Here is a 19,406-nt window from a genome sequence, read left to right on the forward strand (position 1 = left end):
GTGGACGAGGAAAATGTGCGAAACCAGCCTCAGGAACGTCATCTTTGCCCTCAGCCGCTCCTGCAGCCGCCTCCAAGTCACTCTCTGAAGCCTTATCACACAAGACCCCGGTGGGAGGCAGAATCTCACAGCATCTGAAAGAATGGCGGGGCATTACTTCGGATGCTTGGGCACTGGAGACAGTAGCTCAGGGTTACTGCCTTCCCTTCCTAAAACGGCCTCAGGACCATCCACCGGGAATCAAAATTCCAGATTCACTCCTCGTGCAGGAAATTTTAACCCTGCTAGAGAAAGGTGCAATAGAACAGGTACCTGTAGTGGAGAGGAACAAGGGTTGGTACCCCTTACTTTCTCATCCCAAAGAAGGATGGAGGATTGAGACCCATCTTGGACTTAAGAAACTTGAACAAGTTCCTCAGGAAGGACAAGTTCAAGATGGTAACCCTTTCTCAGATACTTCAGGCTCTCCAACTCCAAGACTGGTTGGTATCATTGGACCTTCAAGATGCTTACTTTCATGTGCCAATCCATCTCAAGTACAGAAAGTACCCGAGGTTCGCGGTTGCCGGTTCTCACTATCAGTTTCGAGTTCTGCCATTCGGGCTGACCTACGCCCCAAGGGTTTCCACCAAACTGATGACGGTTGTGGCAGCGAGTCTCCGGAGAGGGGGGGGGATTCACATCTACCCCTACTTGGACGATTGGTTGATCAGAGCGCGTTCTCCCGAACAAGCGTCAATCACCTGTCACTCCCTTCACAGACTGGGCTTCTCCCTCAATTTCAACAAGTCCCACATGATACCATCCCAAAAGCTCCAGTTTATCCGAGCAGTCCTGGATAATTCCTTGTGCAAAGCCTCGCCTCCCGAGGTGAGAGCTCTCCACATTCTGCAGATGGTAACAAAGTTCCAAAATGCCCAACATCTTCCGGCCTTTGATTTTCTGAGGTTTCTCGGTCTCATGGCATCCTGCATCTTTCTAGTGCCAGAGGCCCGATTTAGGATGAGATCCCTTCAATGGTCCCAATTTTCTGTGAATATATTGGATCTTCTGCAAGTTCCAAGCACATTTGCTAAATACCTTCTTTGGTGGGCTTGCAACGGCAACATCCTCAAGGGAGTATCTTTTTGGCAACCATGGCTGGAGATAACACTAGTGACGGACGCCTCACTCATTGGGTGGGGAACCCACACCAACGATCTGACTGTAAGCGGCCGTTGGTCTCCATCGGAGTCCAAACTACACATCAACCTGTTGGAGCGGAGGGCAGTCAGACTAGCGCTAAAGGCCTTGCTGCCCTCTGTACGGGGAAAGAATGTCCTGATAATGACGGACAACACGGTGGCCATGTACTACCTCAACAAGAGAGGAGTAGTAGGGTCACTACCACTGTGCAGAGGCAATGCAGCTCTAGGCAATATGAGATGGAGTCTCTCTATCGGCAGTTCACCTAGCCGAAGAGCAGAACACGGCGGCAGACACTCTGGGCAGGCAGAACAGTGTCCCACGAGTGGGAACTAGCTCAGGAAGTCCTTTGAGAGTTCTTCACTCTTTGGGGAACCCCTCAAGTGGATCTATTCGTGACCAGGGTCAATCGGAAGTGCGAACAGTACTGCTCAAGGGAATGCCCTCAGAGAGGAGCTCTAGGAGACTCATTCGTGGTGGCGTGTGTACGCGTTTCCACTAGTTCCCGTGATTCCTCATGTAATCAGCAGGTTGAGAAAGTTCAGGAGAACCATGATCCTAATTGCCCCAGATTGGGCCAGGAGGACGTGGTACCTGGACCTTCTGGACATGTCCATCTGCCCTCCAATACGTCTACCGCAAAGAGAGGATCTTCTCTCACAAGAGGAAGGTCGATTTCTCCATCCAGAGGTCAAGACACTCAACCTTCACGCATGTTTTCTAGAGGTTGAGATGCAAGGATTGGAATCTTCTGGATTTCTTAATGGAAATTTTGCTTTCGGCCAGAAGGCCAGCAACTAAATCCCTGGACCGGTGTCGTTGGAATAAATTCAGTATCTGGTGCAGGGATAAGGATGTGGACCCTTTTCAATGTGGCACCCCAATGGTGCTTTCTTTCCTATTGCATCTAGCAAATCTGGGGCTCCAGATCGGAACAGTTAAAGGATTTCAGGCTGCGCTGTCCATTTTCAAGCACTCCTCGAAAGAGGTTTCCTACTTTAAAATTCCATTAATCATTCAATTCCCGAAAGGGCTCACTAATGTGTACCCTCCAGTGCCTTTTAATGTCCCTACTTGCGATTTAAATCTAGTACTCAAGTTTCTAACTTGTTATACCTTTTGAGGCTGTGCATTCCTGTCTCCTGAGGCTTCTAACATTAAAAACTGTCCTTCTTGTGGCCTTAACATAAGCCCGCAGGGTTAGTGAGTTGCGGGCTCTCTCGTGCAAACCTCTGTACACTACTTTTCACAAGGGGTACTGAAGGTTAAACCTTCTTTCTTACCAAAAGTAGTTTCTGACTTTAACTTGTCACAAGAAAATCATACTACCAACGTTCTACCCTCCTCCTCATTTGGGCAAAGAGGAGAGGTTTCATAGACTGGACCCAAAAAGGGCTCTCCAGTTTTATATTTCAAGAATGGCAAAATTACGTCATTATGACCCATTTTTTGTAGGTTATACTGGCCATAAATTGGGATTAGCAGTGACAAAACAGACCATATCCTGCTGCATCATTTTAGCCATAGTTGAGTGCTACAGATTGGCGGGAAAGGACCCACCGGATGGGCTTCGAGCCTATTCCACTAGGGGTCTGGCTACTTCTGCGTCTCTGAAGAGGGGAGTCCCTGCAGCGGATATTTGTTCAGCTGCAACATGGGCATCAATGCATACCTTCATCAAGCATTACTGCTTAGATGCTGCTTCTTCCAATGAAGGATTATTTGCTAAGGCTTTACTCCATTCCGTCCATGAGAAAAAGAATTAGTACTACCACCTCCAGAATTACCACTGCTATGAGAGTCTATCATAAGATGAGGAATATGTGGGAGGACACAATCCATTCTGAGAACAAGTTACTTACCAACTGTAACCTTCTTTCGACTGGGTGTTCCTCCACGTATTCCTCATCGCCCCTCCCATCCTATTCCACAGTACAGTTTGCGTTATTTGCACTTTTCTCTAATGAAGAGTTTTTCAGTCAAGAGGCACGCCTGGGTGTTCCTTGAATATTTCCTCGAAAAAACAGAACTGAAGCCAACGGGTGCAGTACGAGCTACTTGTACTGATGGTGACATTGATACAGTACGGAGCACGTTGAGGGACATCAACGGCAAGACATTGTGCACAGCGTCCTCTGCCGAGAATTTTTTTTCCAAAGCAGTGAAGCTGGCGATATACAAATATCATAAACTCTTCTAAACAAACGCTTCTAAACTCTTAATCTCCTCCCTCATCTTCTCCCGTCTCTTCTACTGCTCTTCTCTCCTCTTTGGACTCCGTGCCTCTTATCGAACCCCCCCCCCCTCAAATCCATCTACCACTCCTCTATCCGTACTGTCTTCTCGGTCCTCGCGACTCCATTTCCTCCTCGCTCTTTCACTATGGCTGGCTTCCCTTTCTCTCCCAACTTAAATTTGGATTCCATTGTCTGGCTCCCTCCCGTTCTCTCCGCTCTGCTGATCTTCTTACTCACTGTACCCCTGTCACCATGTGCCTCTTCACTCTTCCGTTCCTTTCAGCTCTTGGCCCCTCTACACTGGAACTCCTTACACCTCTCTATCTGTTCCATCCCCAGCTACACCTCCTTCTGTACCTCCTTGAAAGCCCTTCTTCACCCCCCGTGACTTTCCTTCTATCATCTCTACTGCCCATCTCCCTTGTCCCCTCATATCCCCTTCATACCTTCCCCTTCCTTCTCACACCCACTGGAATTTAAATCAGGTAACTGAATTATTGTTCCTCATCCCTTGAATACCTCCTCTCCCTTCCTTCTCACCCTTCCCTCACCTCCTCCATCTAAGGAAACTGTTCTACATATTGTTTCACTGGTTTATCTCATGATTGTAAATATACTTCTTCCATTATTGTACCTTGTTATATTGTAAAGTGCTTTGGATCAAAGTGCTATATAAACCTAATAAACAAACATAAGATGAGGAATATGTGGGAGGAACATCCAGTCAAAAGAACTTTACAGTTGGTAAGTAACTTGTTCTTTTCTTTACCAAGGATTCCCAGCCTGACAGGGAATATTCATGAACATGTGAATCCATGCCAGACCCATGCTGGAGAACAACAGTTGCAGGTAAGTAACTTGTTCCTTAGGTGAAATCCCCATTACATGTGAGTCCCTCAGCACTTTTTGCTGGACTACTGGATTTCTTTAGTCTGTTCTCCTGAGTGGGGAACCCTTTTCCATACTCACTCATTCTTTCACCCTATCTTTGGGCTCCTTTTTGTATTTATTTTTCTACTTTTTCTTGGAGACCTGCTTTACTGCAAGTTTTATGGCATAATTATTTGACCTTTGTAGCAAACAGCATTCTGTGCAGTGTTGCTAGGTGCCTCTTGGGCTTCCCTTTTGATTTTCTGTTATTTTCCTTGTGGGAACAGATGTTCCCAAGGGCAGGGGGGATCCTTCCTGTCACTTCTATTGTGAGATCAGCACACACCCTCCTATGTGGAGTGCTGAGGGGTTACACTGTATCCCTTTCTCACTGTTCCTTTAATTTTTTGTTCTAGTCACAAGCTAATCTGGGCAGTTGGCAGCAGTTTTATCCTACCTACTTTTGTGCAGTTTGTACTCCCAGGGTGTACTCACAGAAGCAGTAGTGCACAGAAGGGTCACCATTGACCCAAAATGGTGACAGTGGTATTTTTTGCCATTTCAAGATGGCTAGTGCCTTCTTGTTCCTCGTTCTGCCGTATTGGGTGGGGGAGGTCCTGGTTTGACTTTGGTCTTCGGCAGGATCCCTTTGTGATGCCCGCCAAAGGGGCCAGTGTCTGTGACAGGAAACAGGGGAGGACTCCAAAACTCTACTGTTGGTCTTCTGCTGTGCCTCTCTGGCACCAGTTCCAACTGGGAGACTGGTTGACTGTCCAGAAAGGACAGCCATCACCCACAGTTTGAATGGTGCATGGGTGTTGTTCGGCTGGGTTTCTGCATAAGAGGCATGGATCCTGAGGCTGAAGAGAAGCTGACTACTGGAAGTCAAAAATCGGCGAGGATGAAGAGGAGAGATGCCTGCAGCCGCTTCCAGACCACTAGAGATGCCTTCTAATTAATCGCTGTTTCCTGACCACTTTTTCCAAGCATCAGGAGAGCCCTGAAAAGGACTCCTCTCTCCCTTAGACTGGTGGATCCAATCAGTCTCAAGAATGCATTTCAAGCAATCCCATGACGATCTGTGACCTTCACTGGCTGCAAACCGGCAATACCCTGGGACCTGTGGCCACTGTTCAGTGCATCCGCTTCCAAAGATCGAATCCTCCTCAACCTTTGGTGGACTCCTTCCAGACCTCAAGAGGCAAGATTGCACTCCTTAAAGTCCCCATACCAGATTGCTGTACTGAGAAAGCGAGACGAATTGACCGGACGGTAATCATTCTTCACTGGTGCTTTGAAAAGGGCACCAAAATCACAGAACCACAAAGAATCCTTTGCCTGGAGCCTCTTCACTCGACTGCTGCTGCTAGATCCATTTCGGGTTCTCTTCATTTTTCTGCCTGACCTAAAATCTGGTGACGTAGTCTGTTGCTGCTGCATCGTGGGGGTGTTGTGCTTTATCCTCTTCTTCCCTTGTAAGGTACTCTGAGACTCTTGTTAGAACTTACTGCGATAGTGTGGAAGGAGGAGACTGACCCATAGAAGGCCTGCTTTGGGGCAATTACTTTTATTATGTATCAAAATGAAAGAAACCTATCTAACCCTACATCTAAGAGGGGTTTCCCCGCCTCATATGAAACTAAGGAAATGTCAGAAGTCCCTAATTACAAAGTCCATCGTTGTGTGTCAAAATCCTACTTCTAACCCTCACACTTTTAACTAAAGTGAATTTGTCTCCTCGGAGACCAGAAGAATGACCCCCCTTCTGAAAGATATCTCAGGCTTCTCTTGGCATTCGATTGTGGTTGGAGGGGGCAGAATGTCTGCTTTCCCCTGGCCTTTCTCAGGCTCTTCTTGGCAAGTCAATGTGTTTGGGGGAAATGCTTCCCTTCCCCATGACTTTCTCAGGCTTCCTTTGAATAGTTCACTGTGTTAGGGAGATTTATCATTTATATGCTTCATCCCCTTTCCTAGTGAGACCCCAGTACTTTCAGCTGGACTTTGAGTGAAGCCTTTCTCCACTCATTCATTCTTATGGGCTCTGTCTTTTGGAACTCTATTTTTTTTATTATACCTATCCCATGGAGTCTATTTTACTCCAGAACTCTTAAAGGCATCTGTATTTTACTATTGCAGCACACAACTCCTTATGGGCAGTGTTGCTTGGGACCCTTGGGGTCTTCGTTTGAGATACATTTTTTTATTGTAGAGTAAGTACAGTTCTGAAGGATACTTAGTATCTCTCCTAAAACTTAATAGTCTGAGATTGGCACACACCACCTTATGTGGAGTGCCAAAGGGATACCAGGTATCCGCCTTCTCTCTGCTCCGTTGACTTTTTATTCATAAAGACAATCTCCTAGTTATGGCTGGTGGCAGTGAACGTGTTCTACCAACTATTGTGTAATTTGTCTATCGCAGGCTATGTCCATAGCCTCATTAGTGCACAATAGGGGCACCCAAGGATCAACTTGGGGCCTCTCTTCTTTTTGCGCCATTACTAACGTGGTTGTTCTTTGTCAGTCCTTCTACTATTCTGGGAGTGGGAGGCCTGTGTTTGTGTCTGGGCAGGCAGTGGGAAAGTGTTTTCCACCCCTCACCTGTCTTTTGTCTGCCAGAGTACCTGAATAGGACCAGCTCCCAGTGAAGTTCTGGCTGTCCTGATTGGACAGCCAAACTCCCCTTTCAGTAAATTGTTGAGGGAGATTGCAGAGGAGTGAGTGTTGGAACTCTATAAAAGGTGAGGCTCCTGGAGTGAAAAGGAAGGCAACGACTGGAAGCTGAAGTACCTGAAGAAGAAAAGACACGCAGGCAGCCCCTTTGCAACACCGTGAAGTGACCACAACAGTCCTGACCCTGTTCAACAGAGGCACTCTGAAGAGGACGACTCCTTCCCTTTGACTGATGGGAACAACCAGTCCCAAGACTAACTTTGATTTGAGCCATCTACGGAGGTCCTGTGAGATTCCAGAGCTGCGTCACCCCAATACCAGGAGACCTGCTGCCCATTCTGAGTGCATAGTCATGGAAAGGCCAAATTCGTCCAAGTCTTTAAGCCCTCAAGGACACTCCAGAGACTCAATCCAACTCGTCCAGATCCCCTCATCAGAGTGTTGCACTGCAGGAACCGAAGAAGACTGACACCGGGTGGGTCACGTCCTTTGTTGCTGAAGAAAAGGTGCCAAAAACCGAAAATTGATCAAAGAAGTTGATGATGAAAGCCGTGCCAGAGATCCTTCTTCAAGACTGCTGCCGAGAGATCCTGCCATTGTCCTGCATTTTGTCATCAGACCAAGGAATCCAGAGGTCTGGTCCAGAGCTGCAACGTCGTGGAGCATCCACCACAAACATTTTCTTCAAACCTAAGGTACTGTGGGGGAAAAGGTATTGCTTACCTTATTCCAGAAAGTCGCTCCAGGGCATTGGCGTGCACGTAGAGGTGTCCAGAGCAACCCCATCTTACCTCCCACTCAAGCTGCTGCTTGTGTCCCTTTAGCGAGTCCTTTAACAGGGTCTCCAACATTGGTTAAGTCTTCTTGTATCTTCTTTCCTAGAGACTAGAAAGTATACACAGGAACTTTTGACTTCTGCTGCTATTCCAGACTTTAAGCCTCTCCGAACTGCCTTTTAGCTAGGGTTCGGTTTGGACTTTAAAAGACTTCCTGTGCAGGGAAACTGCCTCTAGAACCAAAGCTATGCGAGGATACTACTGACCAACTGTTTTCCTTCCCAAAAATCACAATCTTATTTGGGTATACTGACTAAATGCAGTGTATATTTAAAATAAACCATTATTTTTATTATAACTTTTAGTGTCAGTGTTTCTTTGGCCTATGTGTATATTTTAAGTTCTTTGTACCTCCTGTGAAGGCATCATGAATTAGACATAGACAAGAGAATTATTAAATCAAAATATGGTTGGGAAAAAGGCCTAACTTGCCCTATTCTAAGGGGAATTTTCCCTACCTAATAAAAACGAAGGACATTCTGCATCAGGATGTCCAAATTAAAAGTTCTGTGTTCAAACCTAACCTGGCCCTCACTTAATACTTGGAAAAATGTGTACGGGTTTGAATATCTAAATAAATGCTCAATAACTGTTCAGAGCTTCCAACAGGGTTCTCTTTCCCACAGTTCAGAATGCAACGGGATTCCCTTCCCGAAGTTTCAAGGCAGTTCGCAATGCAAAAGGGTTCCCTTCTCCAAGTCTCTCAACTTAGTCAAAACACAGTTTTCAGGGATAAGTTCCTGCTCCTCTGATATGGTTACTTTTCACTGGTTTCACAAAGGTACATAGCACAGTATTCACAAAGTAAAAGTCATTGACTTGAAACACAAAACTTAATTTATATTCAACAGGTGTGTGTCCTTGGTTTAGTTGCCGTTTTGGGACCACACGGTCCACCCATTGCAGGTCCTGCAACGATAAACATTACTTGACATGTCTCATCAGTTCCTTGTAAACACGGTACCACTGCTTTGCCAGCTTTCATCTGTTACTGCTTTCATGCATTCATATGGCTTTTGCCATTGTTCGTTCTCATAACTCATAAAGTTCCTTCATAGATTTAGAAAATGCTGTTTTTTACGAAAACTCCCCCTTCCATTTCTGATGGTGTCTTAAAATGGTTTCACAATTGCTCTTTAATATCTTCACTTTAATTCGGTATTCAGAAGTACTGGCTTTCATCCATATCGATATTCAAAAACAAATGTCATCACAGGTTTGAGAGCCCATCTGCTGTGCCCGGTATCCCCGTTCTCTAGGCTGACTCACTGGGTGTTGCGCCCGGCGATTGAAGCGAGGCTTCCGACTGCCACGATCCCTCTCTTCTGTGGTGCCTCACTTTTCCTCTGCAGTGGATCTCTGTGGCTTCGCATCTGCCACGATGCGTCTCTTGCAGCCCGGGCCTCACTCTGCCTGGTCACGACCACTTTCTTTCTGCAATCTGCCACAGTCTTCCATCTTCCCTCAGCTCTGCTTCCCACTGCATATGCTCTGCATCTGTTTGGTGGTCTTGAGTGCTTCTTCTGCCATGCCACCTTCTAGTAAGGGTCTGCGCTCCTCCAGCAGTCCGTAGACCTGGTTTACCATCTGACACCATCTTCTCTGTTCTTGTCAGTTTTAAACCTCTTGTCAGTCAGGTTGATTAGTCCAAGAAAGACTAGACCGCTCACTACCTGTTTGGGAGTTCTGCATTGCTCTTGCTTGCCTCCTCCTCGTCAAACTACCTAACTGGTGTAGGTGATTGTGCAAGTCAATGGGAAAAGGATGCATTGATCTTGCTTTCCTCTTCCTAGTCACAGTACTGGTGGATGGTAGTAGGTGACTGAGAAAATGGGGGAAGGGAATGATGATAGCCTACAAAGGTTTGGGAAAGGGATGGTTCCTCATGAAAGGGAAAAGGGGGATACCACATCTCATCTAAGAGTACCTCACCACCTTTCCCCATGTTACCTGCCCACAGATAGTCCTCCCTCGCATATCCACCCCAAGGGTCAGGATCGAGCAGCTTCATCCTTTTCCTGGCCCCATAGGTGCAGGCATTGCCAGGGAAATGGGTGAGGATACCCTCGGATTACTTGCACTCCCCACAGCCCTCCCTCCTAAGATAAGCTGGCTGCTCAGCCATTGCTACCAACAAAACCTGTGTGGGTCAGTCCTACAGAAAGAGCTGGAGCTCTGTGTCCCAAGTGCAAGTCTTCTAAAGTCCTACCTAAGGTGGAATCTTGTAAAACTCCTTAACAGTACACAGCAAAAGACCAGGACAGTTCAGAGGGACAGGAGGAGGCAAACAATCCAGCAAGGAGCAGTCCCACAAGGAGGGCAATGGCAGGAAGCAATATTGGACATCCCAATAATGGGGCTGAGGCAGCAGCAAACCACCTGATGTCCAGGCCAGAGTCTCTCCCAGCTTAGGCACTTTAGCAGGAAGGCAGCACTGCAGATGCCAGGATAATGTTCCAAAAGGAACAGCCAGTGCATCCATCTACGATGAGAGCAGGATGCTAGGAAAAAGCCATGGATGAGATTTCACCAGCAGAATATGGAGCAGAGGTGGGCAAGGACTGAGGAGCAAGTGCCCAACCAGTATTCCCACTCCAGTCGTAAAGAGCAATATATCTGAAGCAGCATTATTTCAGATGTTCTGGTAGACCTCTTGGGGTGCCCTTGTTCTCCCACTGACATTACATTCACTCAGGCCATAGCCTAAGCTAGCCCTCCAATCACATCACAGATGAGCACAGTTTGTGGCGGTCAGCCAATCAGGCTGGTCCTAAAAACCACCAAACAAACTGGGCAAAGTTCACTGGATGTAGATTGGAAAGACTAGAGGGCCTTAAACCAGACTATAGCAGTTTAAACTAAAATGGTTTATTTGTGCTCATGATGGGTATTGTGGCTGTAGCTCATGGTCCACATAGGTAGTGGAATAGCCCAAAACAAAATGGCAGGCAGCAAGACTAAAATTTATTAATACCCCAGTGGCTTCCATATAGGTGCATTTGACTACTAATTTGGTAAAATATACTACAATCCTGAGAGCGCCAAAACCTAAATCAAAGCTGCCACTAACCTACTCCATCCACAAAACACTTTGCATGTTGGAATCACCCAGGGACCAAAATTTGGTCCCAATAGCTACAAAAACAGTGAAAACCAAGGAAGCCAGTAAACTGTAGAGGCGCAGATGTACACATTTATACAGCCCACCCCCTCACCTTTGTTGTACTGGAAGAACAAGAAAGCACTGTTTGACACCTGGTATCATTCTAATACCACATCATAGGTACGAGTGACGTTATGATCTCAGACAACCGTGTCGCATGTTTCCTTGAATTGATGCGGTATTCATGAGCCTAAAACAAGCAGAACACAGTCTTCAGCTGATTCCGGCGCTACTTTGAGTTAGATTTAATGTGCGTGTAGAGGCAGCAAGGCATAGGTCTAAATCTCTCAGACTGCAGAGAGAGCAAAATTCGTACTACTTCAAATTAGACCTTATTCTAGCCTGCGCTCAAAACAGGAATTACAAATTTTCAAAGTTTACTCGTTGTGTATGTCCGGATAGACACAAAGAACTCTTGAATACGACAACTGTTTTGATTTTCTTAGCCTTCCCGGCCTTGATTTATTTTAAGTTGAAAGTAAGTCACTTCAATTTGAATTCAAAGGTTCATTCAAACTTGAGAAAAATAATATTAAAGTTACTGTTAACCAGCCTTGTCCCTTGTCCCGACACGTGTTTCCCCGCCTATTATATGGCGGTTCCTCAGGGGTTTTAATGGCTGAAGGTTCTTACTAAATCATATTCATTATTATCATGCATAACGGTTGATAATTGGCCATTACAATCCTAATGGAGCAAAAGAGAAATGAAAAACAAATAAATAAGAGGCTGTCAATGTTTTCAAATGTAGTCATGATGTAAACTTCACGGCTATTTTTGTAAATAGTAAAACAAACCAATTGAGCGAAAAAAGGGAAAATGGACTTACATGTGCAGTCTGTAAGTCAAAGTGTGATGCTTCTTAAATCTCATATTAGTTTCTAACACGGTGTCTCCATAACCAAGTCTAAATTGTGTAAGTAGATAGAAACAGAACGTTTTCAGAATCTCCATTTACGGAAGATTAATAGTTAGTTGTCGTGCTTATCCAAGTGACTGTTTAAAAAGAAAAAAAGGATTTGATGCATCTTACCTATGTATTCCCAAAAACCTGCAGTGTGTGCAGAGTGAACTCCAGCGGTACGATTGCCGAGCAAACTGTGGTTCGCGCTGACGCGTTTAGATTGGATCACGTGAGAAAAATAGAACGCTCACGCATATGTCACGTGAACTCTCAACGTGCTGCAGTTAACATGACACCATGTTGGATTGGGAAAGAGCCCAGAGCCACCTGTGTATTCAACATTATATATCGATCAAAGAGTATGTATTCATGAGCCTGCAGACACCATTGGACATAAAAGAACTGTAAAAGTCAGGCAGTTGTAAAATGACACCACTAAAGATAGAAGATACATGGACTCACTGAACTCCATGTATGGACATCTAAAGAATGAATGTGATTAAAATAATGAAGTAAACATATATGTGAATATGAAGAGAAACCATATACACTAAGAAACGTTACAAGAGAAGTATATATGCAGAAATGCAAGGTAGATGAGACACATAGAAGCTTGCTAAAGTAGGAAATCTAACGTGAGTAAAGCAGCCATGTTAAGAAAATGGACGTTGGCGTCATGTAATGCTAAGCAAGAAGCCTCCAGGAGGAAAACCAAGGCTGCAATGCCGACGGGCACTGGAATACAAATCTGTGCAAAAACAGAGTATTTGCTTGGCTCAGAATACAGGATGCCACAGCAAGAAGCAACTGCAAGCCTTGAAAGGAGTTGGAGGATGAGCTGTGTATGCGTAAACCCGATTGCCTGTGGGGTTTCACCATGTAAAGGGCTCAATGTCCTGGAATGGTGACAGGCTGGTGATTTCATAGTCCTTTCTTTATGTTCGCACCCCACGCCACGGGGTGTGGTTTGGGCGCGCAAACTTCCAGGACCCTGAATAATAGGCTCCACCAGCAGGGCGAGCTGGGCCACCTATGAGGTGATTCCACCTCAGTGCTGAGGGAGCTCCCATGCTGGTGGGCGGGAATGGTAGCGCCGATTGGGCATATTAGCCCGAGGGAGTATCACAGAGAGAGAGCCAGGAGAGAAGGAAGACAAGGCAGTGGTCCAGACTTCTCCGGAGGGCACCAAGGCCCTCTGTTGAGTACGCCCTCCCTATTAACCATAGGCCGACCGCCTGTCGGTGCAGGCTGCTCTCCCTCTCCCCACCCGGGGTTGAGCGATCGAGCCGGAGTAGTGCCAGTCAGCACTTGGCTGAAACGGCAGTCAGGGCAGTCCAGGTAGGAGAGAAGTGAAGTTCAGTGAGGATACTAGGCCCGAATGTGACAGCGTGGTGTAACCAACGGGCCATGGTTTTTTGTGTAAGGTAACTTGGCCACCGTTCCAGATGGGCGACTCTGGTGGTTCCTGCAGTTTGCGCAGAAGTAGTGGGCCCTGAGCAGGAAGTCCCCATTGGGCCCTTAAGCTTGCTCATCAGTGTTGTGTCCGCAAGCTATTTTTCTCACGAATCTGGGTTGTGTGGAGTATTTCTGTTTTATTAGCAGCCAACGCTCTGGGGGTCCGATTAATATATCCCATCATAGTTTCTCCTTCTCGGGGGATACCTGTGATCAGAAATGTGATGTATCTATCAGAGGTGAAATTGTTCAGTCACACGAGAGAGGCCAGTGACCGAACCAGATATTTATTTAGCCAATGAAAAACGTTCCTTCTCAGGGGATACCTGTGATCAGAAATGTTACGTATTCATCAAAAGAGAGGCCCGTGACCGAGCAAGTAATTTATCTAGCAAATGAGAAAGTGTTTCTTCTCGGGGCATACCAGTGACAAGAAATGATGTTTATTTATCAAAGGTGAAAGTGTTCAGTCACACGAGAGGTTGGTGACAGGGAAGCTTATCCATTCAGCAACTGAGGGGGTTTATCCTCCAGGAATACCTGTGACAGTTATACATGTATCAAATGAAGTAATGTTTATTTTCAAGGGACAACTGTGATTGAAAAGGGATTTACTGATCAAATGTATAACTTCTCAGCACCAAGGGATGCCTAAAGTAGTGAGGGCTCAAGTATTTACCACGTGACATTTTAGTTTTGCAGTGGGACCTGAGAGAGGCCTTTTGTGTTTAATGTGATCGTGTTATCCAATCTATTTGATGGGGAGCAACTCTGTAAGGGGCCTATTAGTGTTAGAGACTCGGTGATTGTATTGTGTTATTAAACCCTCTGTCTTGATATAAAGCAAAAGTGAGCCTCGCTCCACCAAAACAAAAAAGTCTGCTTGTTTATTTGGTCTTGTAAACCATGCTGCTGTGGGTTGACAGGGCAACCCCCTGCCTCCACTTTTAGAGCCCTCACATCCCCCTTCTGGCACCCATCTCACCCCCTTGGGCTATTCAATACTCTGGCACATGTGTGCAGTAAGGTGTTACACTCCTATACTCAGGACTCCTACAGGTAGCTAAGCACTCTTTAACAGAAAGAGAAAGCCATATGAAACCACAGGGTGAAACACCCTACATACGTATGCAGGACATATTTCTCTTAGCACAAGTAAAGGAGTTAACAGTTGTAAGTGCAAAGTATTGTTAAATTAAAGATGCAGAAAGCCCATGCAGAATGGAGCAACCAAGTATCCAGAGGCCAAGGAAAGTAATAACACCCAATATAATTGACACAAATAGCACTAAATAGAAGGTCAAAATGGACAAAATCATGACCTTCTCGCCTGTGATTCAGGACCGAAAAACAGGGCCTATTCATAATACTCCAGATGAAGTTAGCAATGCACCTTCCCTCCCTTTTAAAGTTCAGAGGAAGGGAACATTCAGCAAGGACAACTACAAAGAAGCAGCTTTGGCTTGGGGCCTAACTGATGAGAGATGGTAGACTAATTAGCTAAGAAAGGCAGTTGTCTGACGTGGCTTTGTTGCTTACGTGCTGCTAACGAGCCTAATGCCCAAAGTTGGTAAGAGTGCCAACCAATCAGAGGGCCTATGTAAAGATTGACAATACATTGTTGCATGAGCCTATCCGCTGCTGGTATTTATCATCTGTATTTTACGTAGAGGTAGTTCAAGGTGTGCCTACCAGATAAGAGGCTTCAAATGCTGATACCAACACCTATCTGAAATATAAATATACATTTCCGTTAACCAATCCCTCCAACCAGTAGGTTTTACGGTTAGCCACGTAGGATGATGTCATAGCTGATGTATATTGAGGTATAAAACCTTTTGTGTAACTGAAATGCATTGGGAGTGTGTGAGCTGCAATCGGTTTGTTCACCAGGTATCCCTACTTTATTGAATTGATAAAGTAGTATTTTCCCCATAGTCTGTCTGGTTATTTGGGCCTGAGATCATTTATTGTGGTAATACCATTGGCACTTGAAACACTCCAGGTGCTACTGCACAATACGTTTTGCAGCACAAAGTTAGAGAATATTTTATTCATAAGATCACTGGGTATTTCTTTGATTTACATTTTTAACTTGTTCTACTGTATTTTGAAACCACCTTACTCTCTACCGAAGTGTACCTCAACTGCCCAAGCATTGTTACTACTTGGTGTGACCCAAGGCACGTTTGCAGGAAATCCTGTAGCGTAGCAATGATGTTAAAGATATTCCTTTTTGCTTCTATTTAGCCCCGCTTTGTTAGCCCCCAACCCCCCTTCTTTTTGCTGTATGTTTTTTCTTGGAGGTTCTATTTAAACCTCACCACTTTATCTGTATTTAGGGGAAGTCACAGTCCCTATGACAACCATGGGCAGTGTGTCCTGGTTACCCATTATATCCCAGGATGAGTCCCCTCACACACAGGGTTTTGCGCAGGCTGGCAACTGTTTGATTTTTTACATGGTGACGCTACTTTGACTATCGTTTTACCACTGTATAGCCTCCTTTGACGAGAGGCCTTAATGGCAACCTTGTCTTTAAGCCTTGTGACCCACACTACTGGCTTTGTCGGTAGACTGCCTTCCTGTTGCTGGGAATGACCATATATGGTCATTGTCACACAGAGGCTTTGGCCATATCTTGGCACATCGGGCAGAGTGAATGGAATTGGTTTAGACCAGGGGTCTCCAACCTTTACGTTAGCTAGAGCTACTTGTAGTCGAGGCCAACAGTGGAGAGCTACTAGCGGGCGATATCAGGGTGGGGATATTTATAAACCTCGGAATTTTTACCAATATTATTTTGGCTCCATTATTTCCCCTCTTTAAACAGATGGAATAACAAATCCCTTCACAAATATATTAAGAACTTCAAAAACCTCTTTGTTGAATTATTATTTATTAGTAGCTGCCTCAAAAAGACAGATATTTGTTGGACTTCCACACAAATATCCTGTAATTTTTGTGCCCCTTCCTTTGCGTTTTATGCAGGCTTTCTACATGCTAGGCACACTATTGTTTTCCAAATGTGCATTTCACACTTCCATAAAAAAAAGCAATTTCCAAATTGAAAAATGCTGCTTGCGTTCAGGAGTTTTCTTTGAAATGTTTTTTTTGTCAGACACCACACATACTCCGTTATTTGCTGGTATGATAGCTCAGCGGGTTGAGCGCTCGCTGCTGCGATCTGCAGGTCGCAGGTTAAAGTCCCGGCAAGGCCAACTCATCCTTTCATCCTTCTGAGGTCGATAAATGAGTACCAATTTCAGTTGGGTGATATTGCATGTAAATATGTGCTCTGTAAAGCGCTTTGGATTAAGGCGCTATATAAATAACACATCATTATCATTATTTGTGTGCCCCTCTGTGTTTTAGCACAAGTTATATTTATAAAGATTTTAAATGCTTGTCAAACTGGTTGATCACAAATAAATGCTTCTGTTATGCTGACAGCAGTTTTTAGAAAATTAAACTGTGGGTTCATGGGTGCCAACTTTTGATTTTCACTACAGGGGCAGAAATATCCCCACCTCAGCCCTGAATATAAGCAAGCAACCAGCCCAACCCATACCCTGGCCAAACACATTGTATAGCACTTTTTTTTTATAAGGCATTGCAAAAAGTCATACGATTAACAACCTGTAGTTTTGAATATATAACATCTCAGCATCGGTCTGTCAACCTGCTGAGCTACCCTGGTAGGCTTCTACTGTACAGCGTGTCTATGGATCGCTTAATGTACTAAAAGTGGGTGTACCTGTGTCATGGAAGTGATTTAAAGTGGAAATGTACAATGTGGAATTTGGAAAGAAGCCACATAAAAGAAATTGCACCATTTTTTAAATATTATTTTGAACATTTCCCAGGCGAGTGGCAGTGCTACTGTGATATTTACATTGCGTGGTCACAATGATCCTGATCCTGCCCCAGCCCCTCCAACATCTCTGGCAAACAAGAGCAGCTTGCTTAAGCTAGACTGTCATGGGGGCGCACAAGGCCAACTGTGGTACTACAGGCGGACTGCAGAAGCATAACGTGATACTGACACTTGTCAGTGGATTTCCAAGCAGCTCCATGTGGCACAGCAGCCAAGCTCCCCGCCCGCAATTGGGATCCGGAACACGGAAATAGCTGCAAAACGCACCATTAAATAATATAACTTAGGATAAATATTTATTTTTCGGTAACTTCAGGCGGGCGACTGAAAAGGCTCAGGCGAGCTACTATCAACTGTTTGGCGACCTCTGGTTTAGACTATGCAGGGGGTCAACCATACACACAAATCCACATACCTGTTTGAATGTCACACATGGGGTTTGCCTGGCAATACTTTGAATGCTGAACACCTTCCAATAGGAGGACTGGGGTTGTACCCAGCCCCTAAAGTTGTTTAAATCTGGGGAGAGTGTGGATACATTTTTAGTTTGGGCTATTAAGTGGCGCTTTGTAGCCACTTATAAGCCAAAACTATTGCAGCAGAGTACATATAGGGAGGATTGGCACATGAGGAGGGATACAAAGCTTGTAGGTGGTGTTTGGTTATTTTCCTACCCATTGACCAGCCATACTAATCCATATGGCCATTCCCACCCTATTTCTGCCCAGCCCAGTACAACACACCTCCTCTTGGGAACTCTTTGAGCTCACTTTACTCAAGCCTTTGCACGCAAAGTGCCTGCCAGTGTTTTTTCAAAGCAGTCTTCAGACAGTTAATGGCTTAATTGGACCTGTAAACACCCTACCAATGTAATAAGAAATGTCTTAAGCAGGTCTGCCATCAGCCACTCGATTTATAAGCACTATGTGTGTCTGTAACTGAAGTCCTGTTAAAAACAAGCATGGGCAAAGCCAACAGGTTTGGCTTGTGTAAAATTATTAGGCATTTGCCAGGCACTGCTATTAATGTCCAGGTACTTTCACAATTCTGTACCTGCTACCATCAATGGTCAGTTAATGCCACTACAGAAGTACCTGGCAAGTTCCTTTCCCATGCCCATACATAAGCCGCCCAAACTGTTGGCTTTGCTTGTTCAGTCTAGCACTAGAACTGTAATCCAAGCAATCCAAAGAAAACATGAACTCTGGGTATTTTACCAGAATTTTCTGTTGACTGCTGCCCTTGTTGAAAAAAAGCTCTGCCTTTTGTGCGAGTAACCTTTGCCTCGTCCTTGGATCCTCTTGTAGTAGTTGGTCCTCCACTGTTGGGCCTCTGCTGTCCGTTTGCTTACCACTTTTGTCGCCCCTCTTGACTGTGACACTTCCCCCATGGGGCTGGAGATTTTGGTACAACCATCCCACTATCATTCTTCGGTGGTGGAACCCAATCTGGATGTTTTTCATTTGAGACCTTCCTGTCTTACCAGCGAGTGTGCTGCCGGCTCCTTGCTGCAGAGACCTGTACCGAGAACCGAACCACGATCTTATGAAGAAATGTTGAACGCAGACAGACTACCTAAAAGTAAAGTAAAGCTTTACTTGCTTTACTAGTGAGCTTTGGGGGAGAACTTAAGACATGGTTGAATTTTAAATACTCATATTCTACTTTTAAGCTTTCTGTTGTACATTGATCACATATTCTCCCACTTTTTAAAACTGCACGTATTGTGTAACTATTGATCAAATTATTTCTTGGCCGCACTATTTGAATTTTTCTGTTGGATAAATGTAGATAGTAAGTTGGGGTTAGATAATATTGGTGGGAGACGCAGTATAGGGGTAGTGGGGTCGTGCAGCAGGTTTCTCCCCCACTTTCTAGAAAAACAAAACTTAGCAGAAAATAACAGAACGTAAATAGTTTGACGATAAAAAAAAATGCATCCCTGCTAATAATGTGTTGCTTATGTTTTACACTGTTTTGGCTGTCGCTTTGGGCACCCTTAATGTTTTAGATATATACTTGAGGCTTATTTATCGTATCTAAATTTAACCTTATGCACAAACTGTTATATGTTTTCAGTACATCTCCTGTACATTCATTTGCTTTGTGTGTCTGTGATCGCTACCTTACACTAATTCCTACCCCTCCTAAGAGTGAGGGCTTACTGCTCACTCAAGTTTGCCAGTGAGAGATTGGATTAACTTGGT

At 45.0% G+C, this 19,406-nt stretch overlaps 1 protein-coding gene across 5 annotated transcripts in view; it reads left to right on the forward strand.

Annotated features, from left to right (window-relative positions):
* PCNX1 (pecanex 1) overlaps window positions 1–19,406 on the forward strand; it is a 1,666,514-nt gene that overhangs the window by 1,231,828 nt on the left and 415,280 nt on the right. The gene's annotated exons all lie outside the window — the stretch shown is intronic.

Source organism: Ambystoma mexicanum, chromosome 14, assembly GCF_040938575.1.
Source record: "Ambystoma mexicanum isolate Mex_15411 chromosome 14, UKY_AmexF1_1, whole genome shotgun sequence".
Taxonomy (NCBI): Eukaryota; Metazoa; Chordata; class Amphibia; order Caudata; family Ambystomatidae; genus Ambystoma; species Ambystoma mexicanum.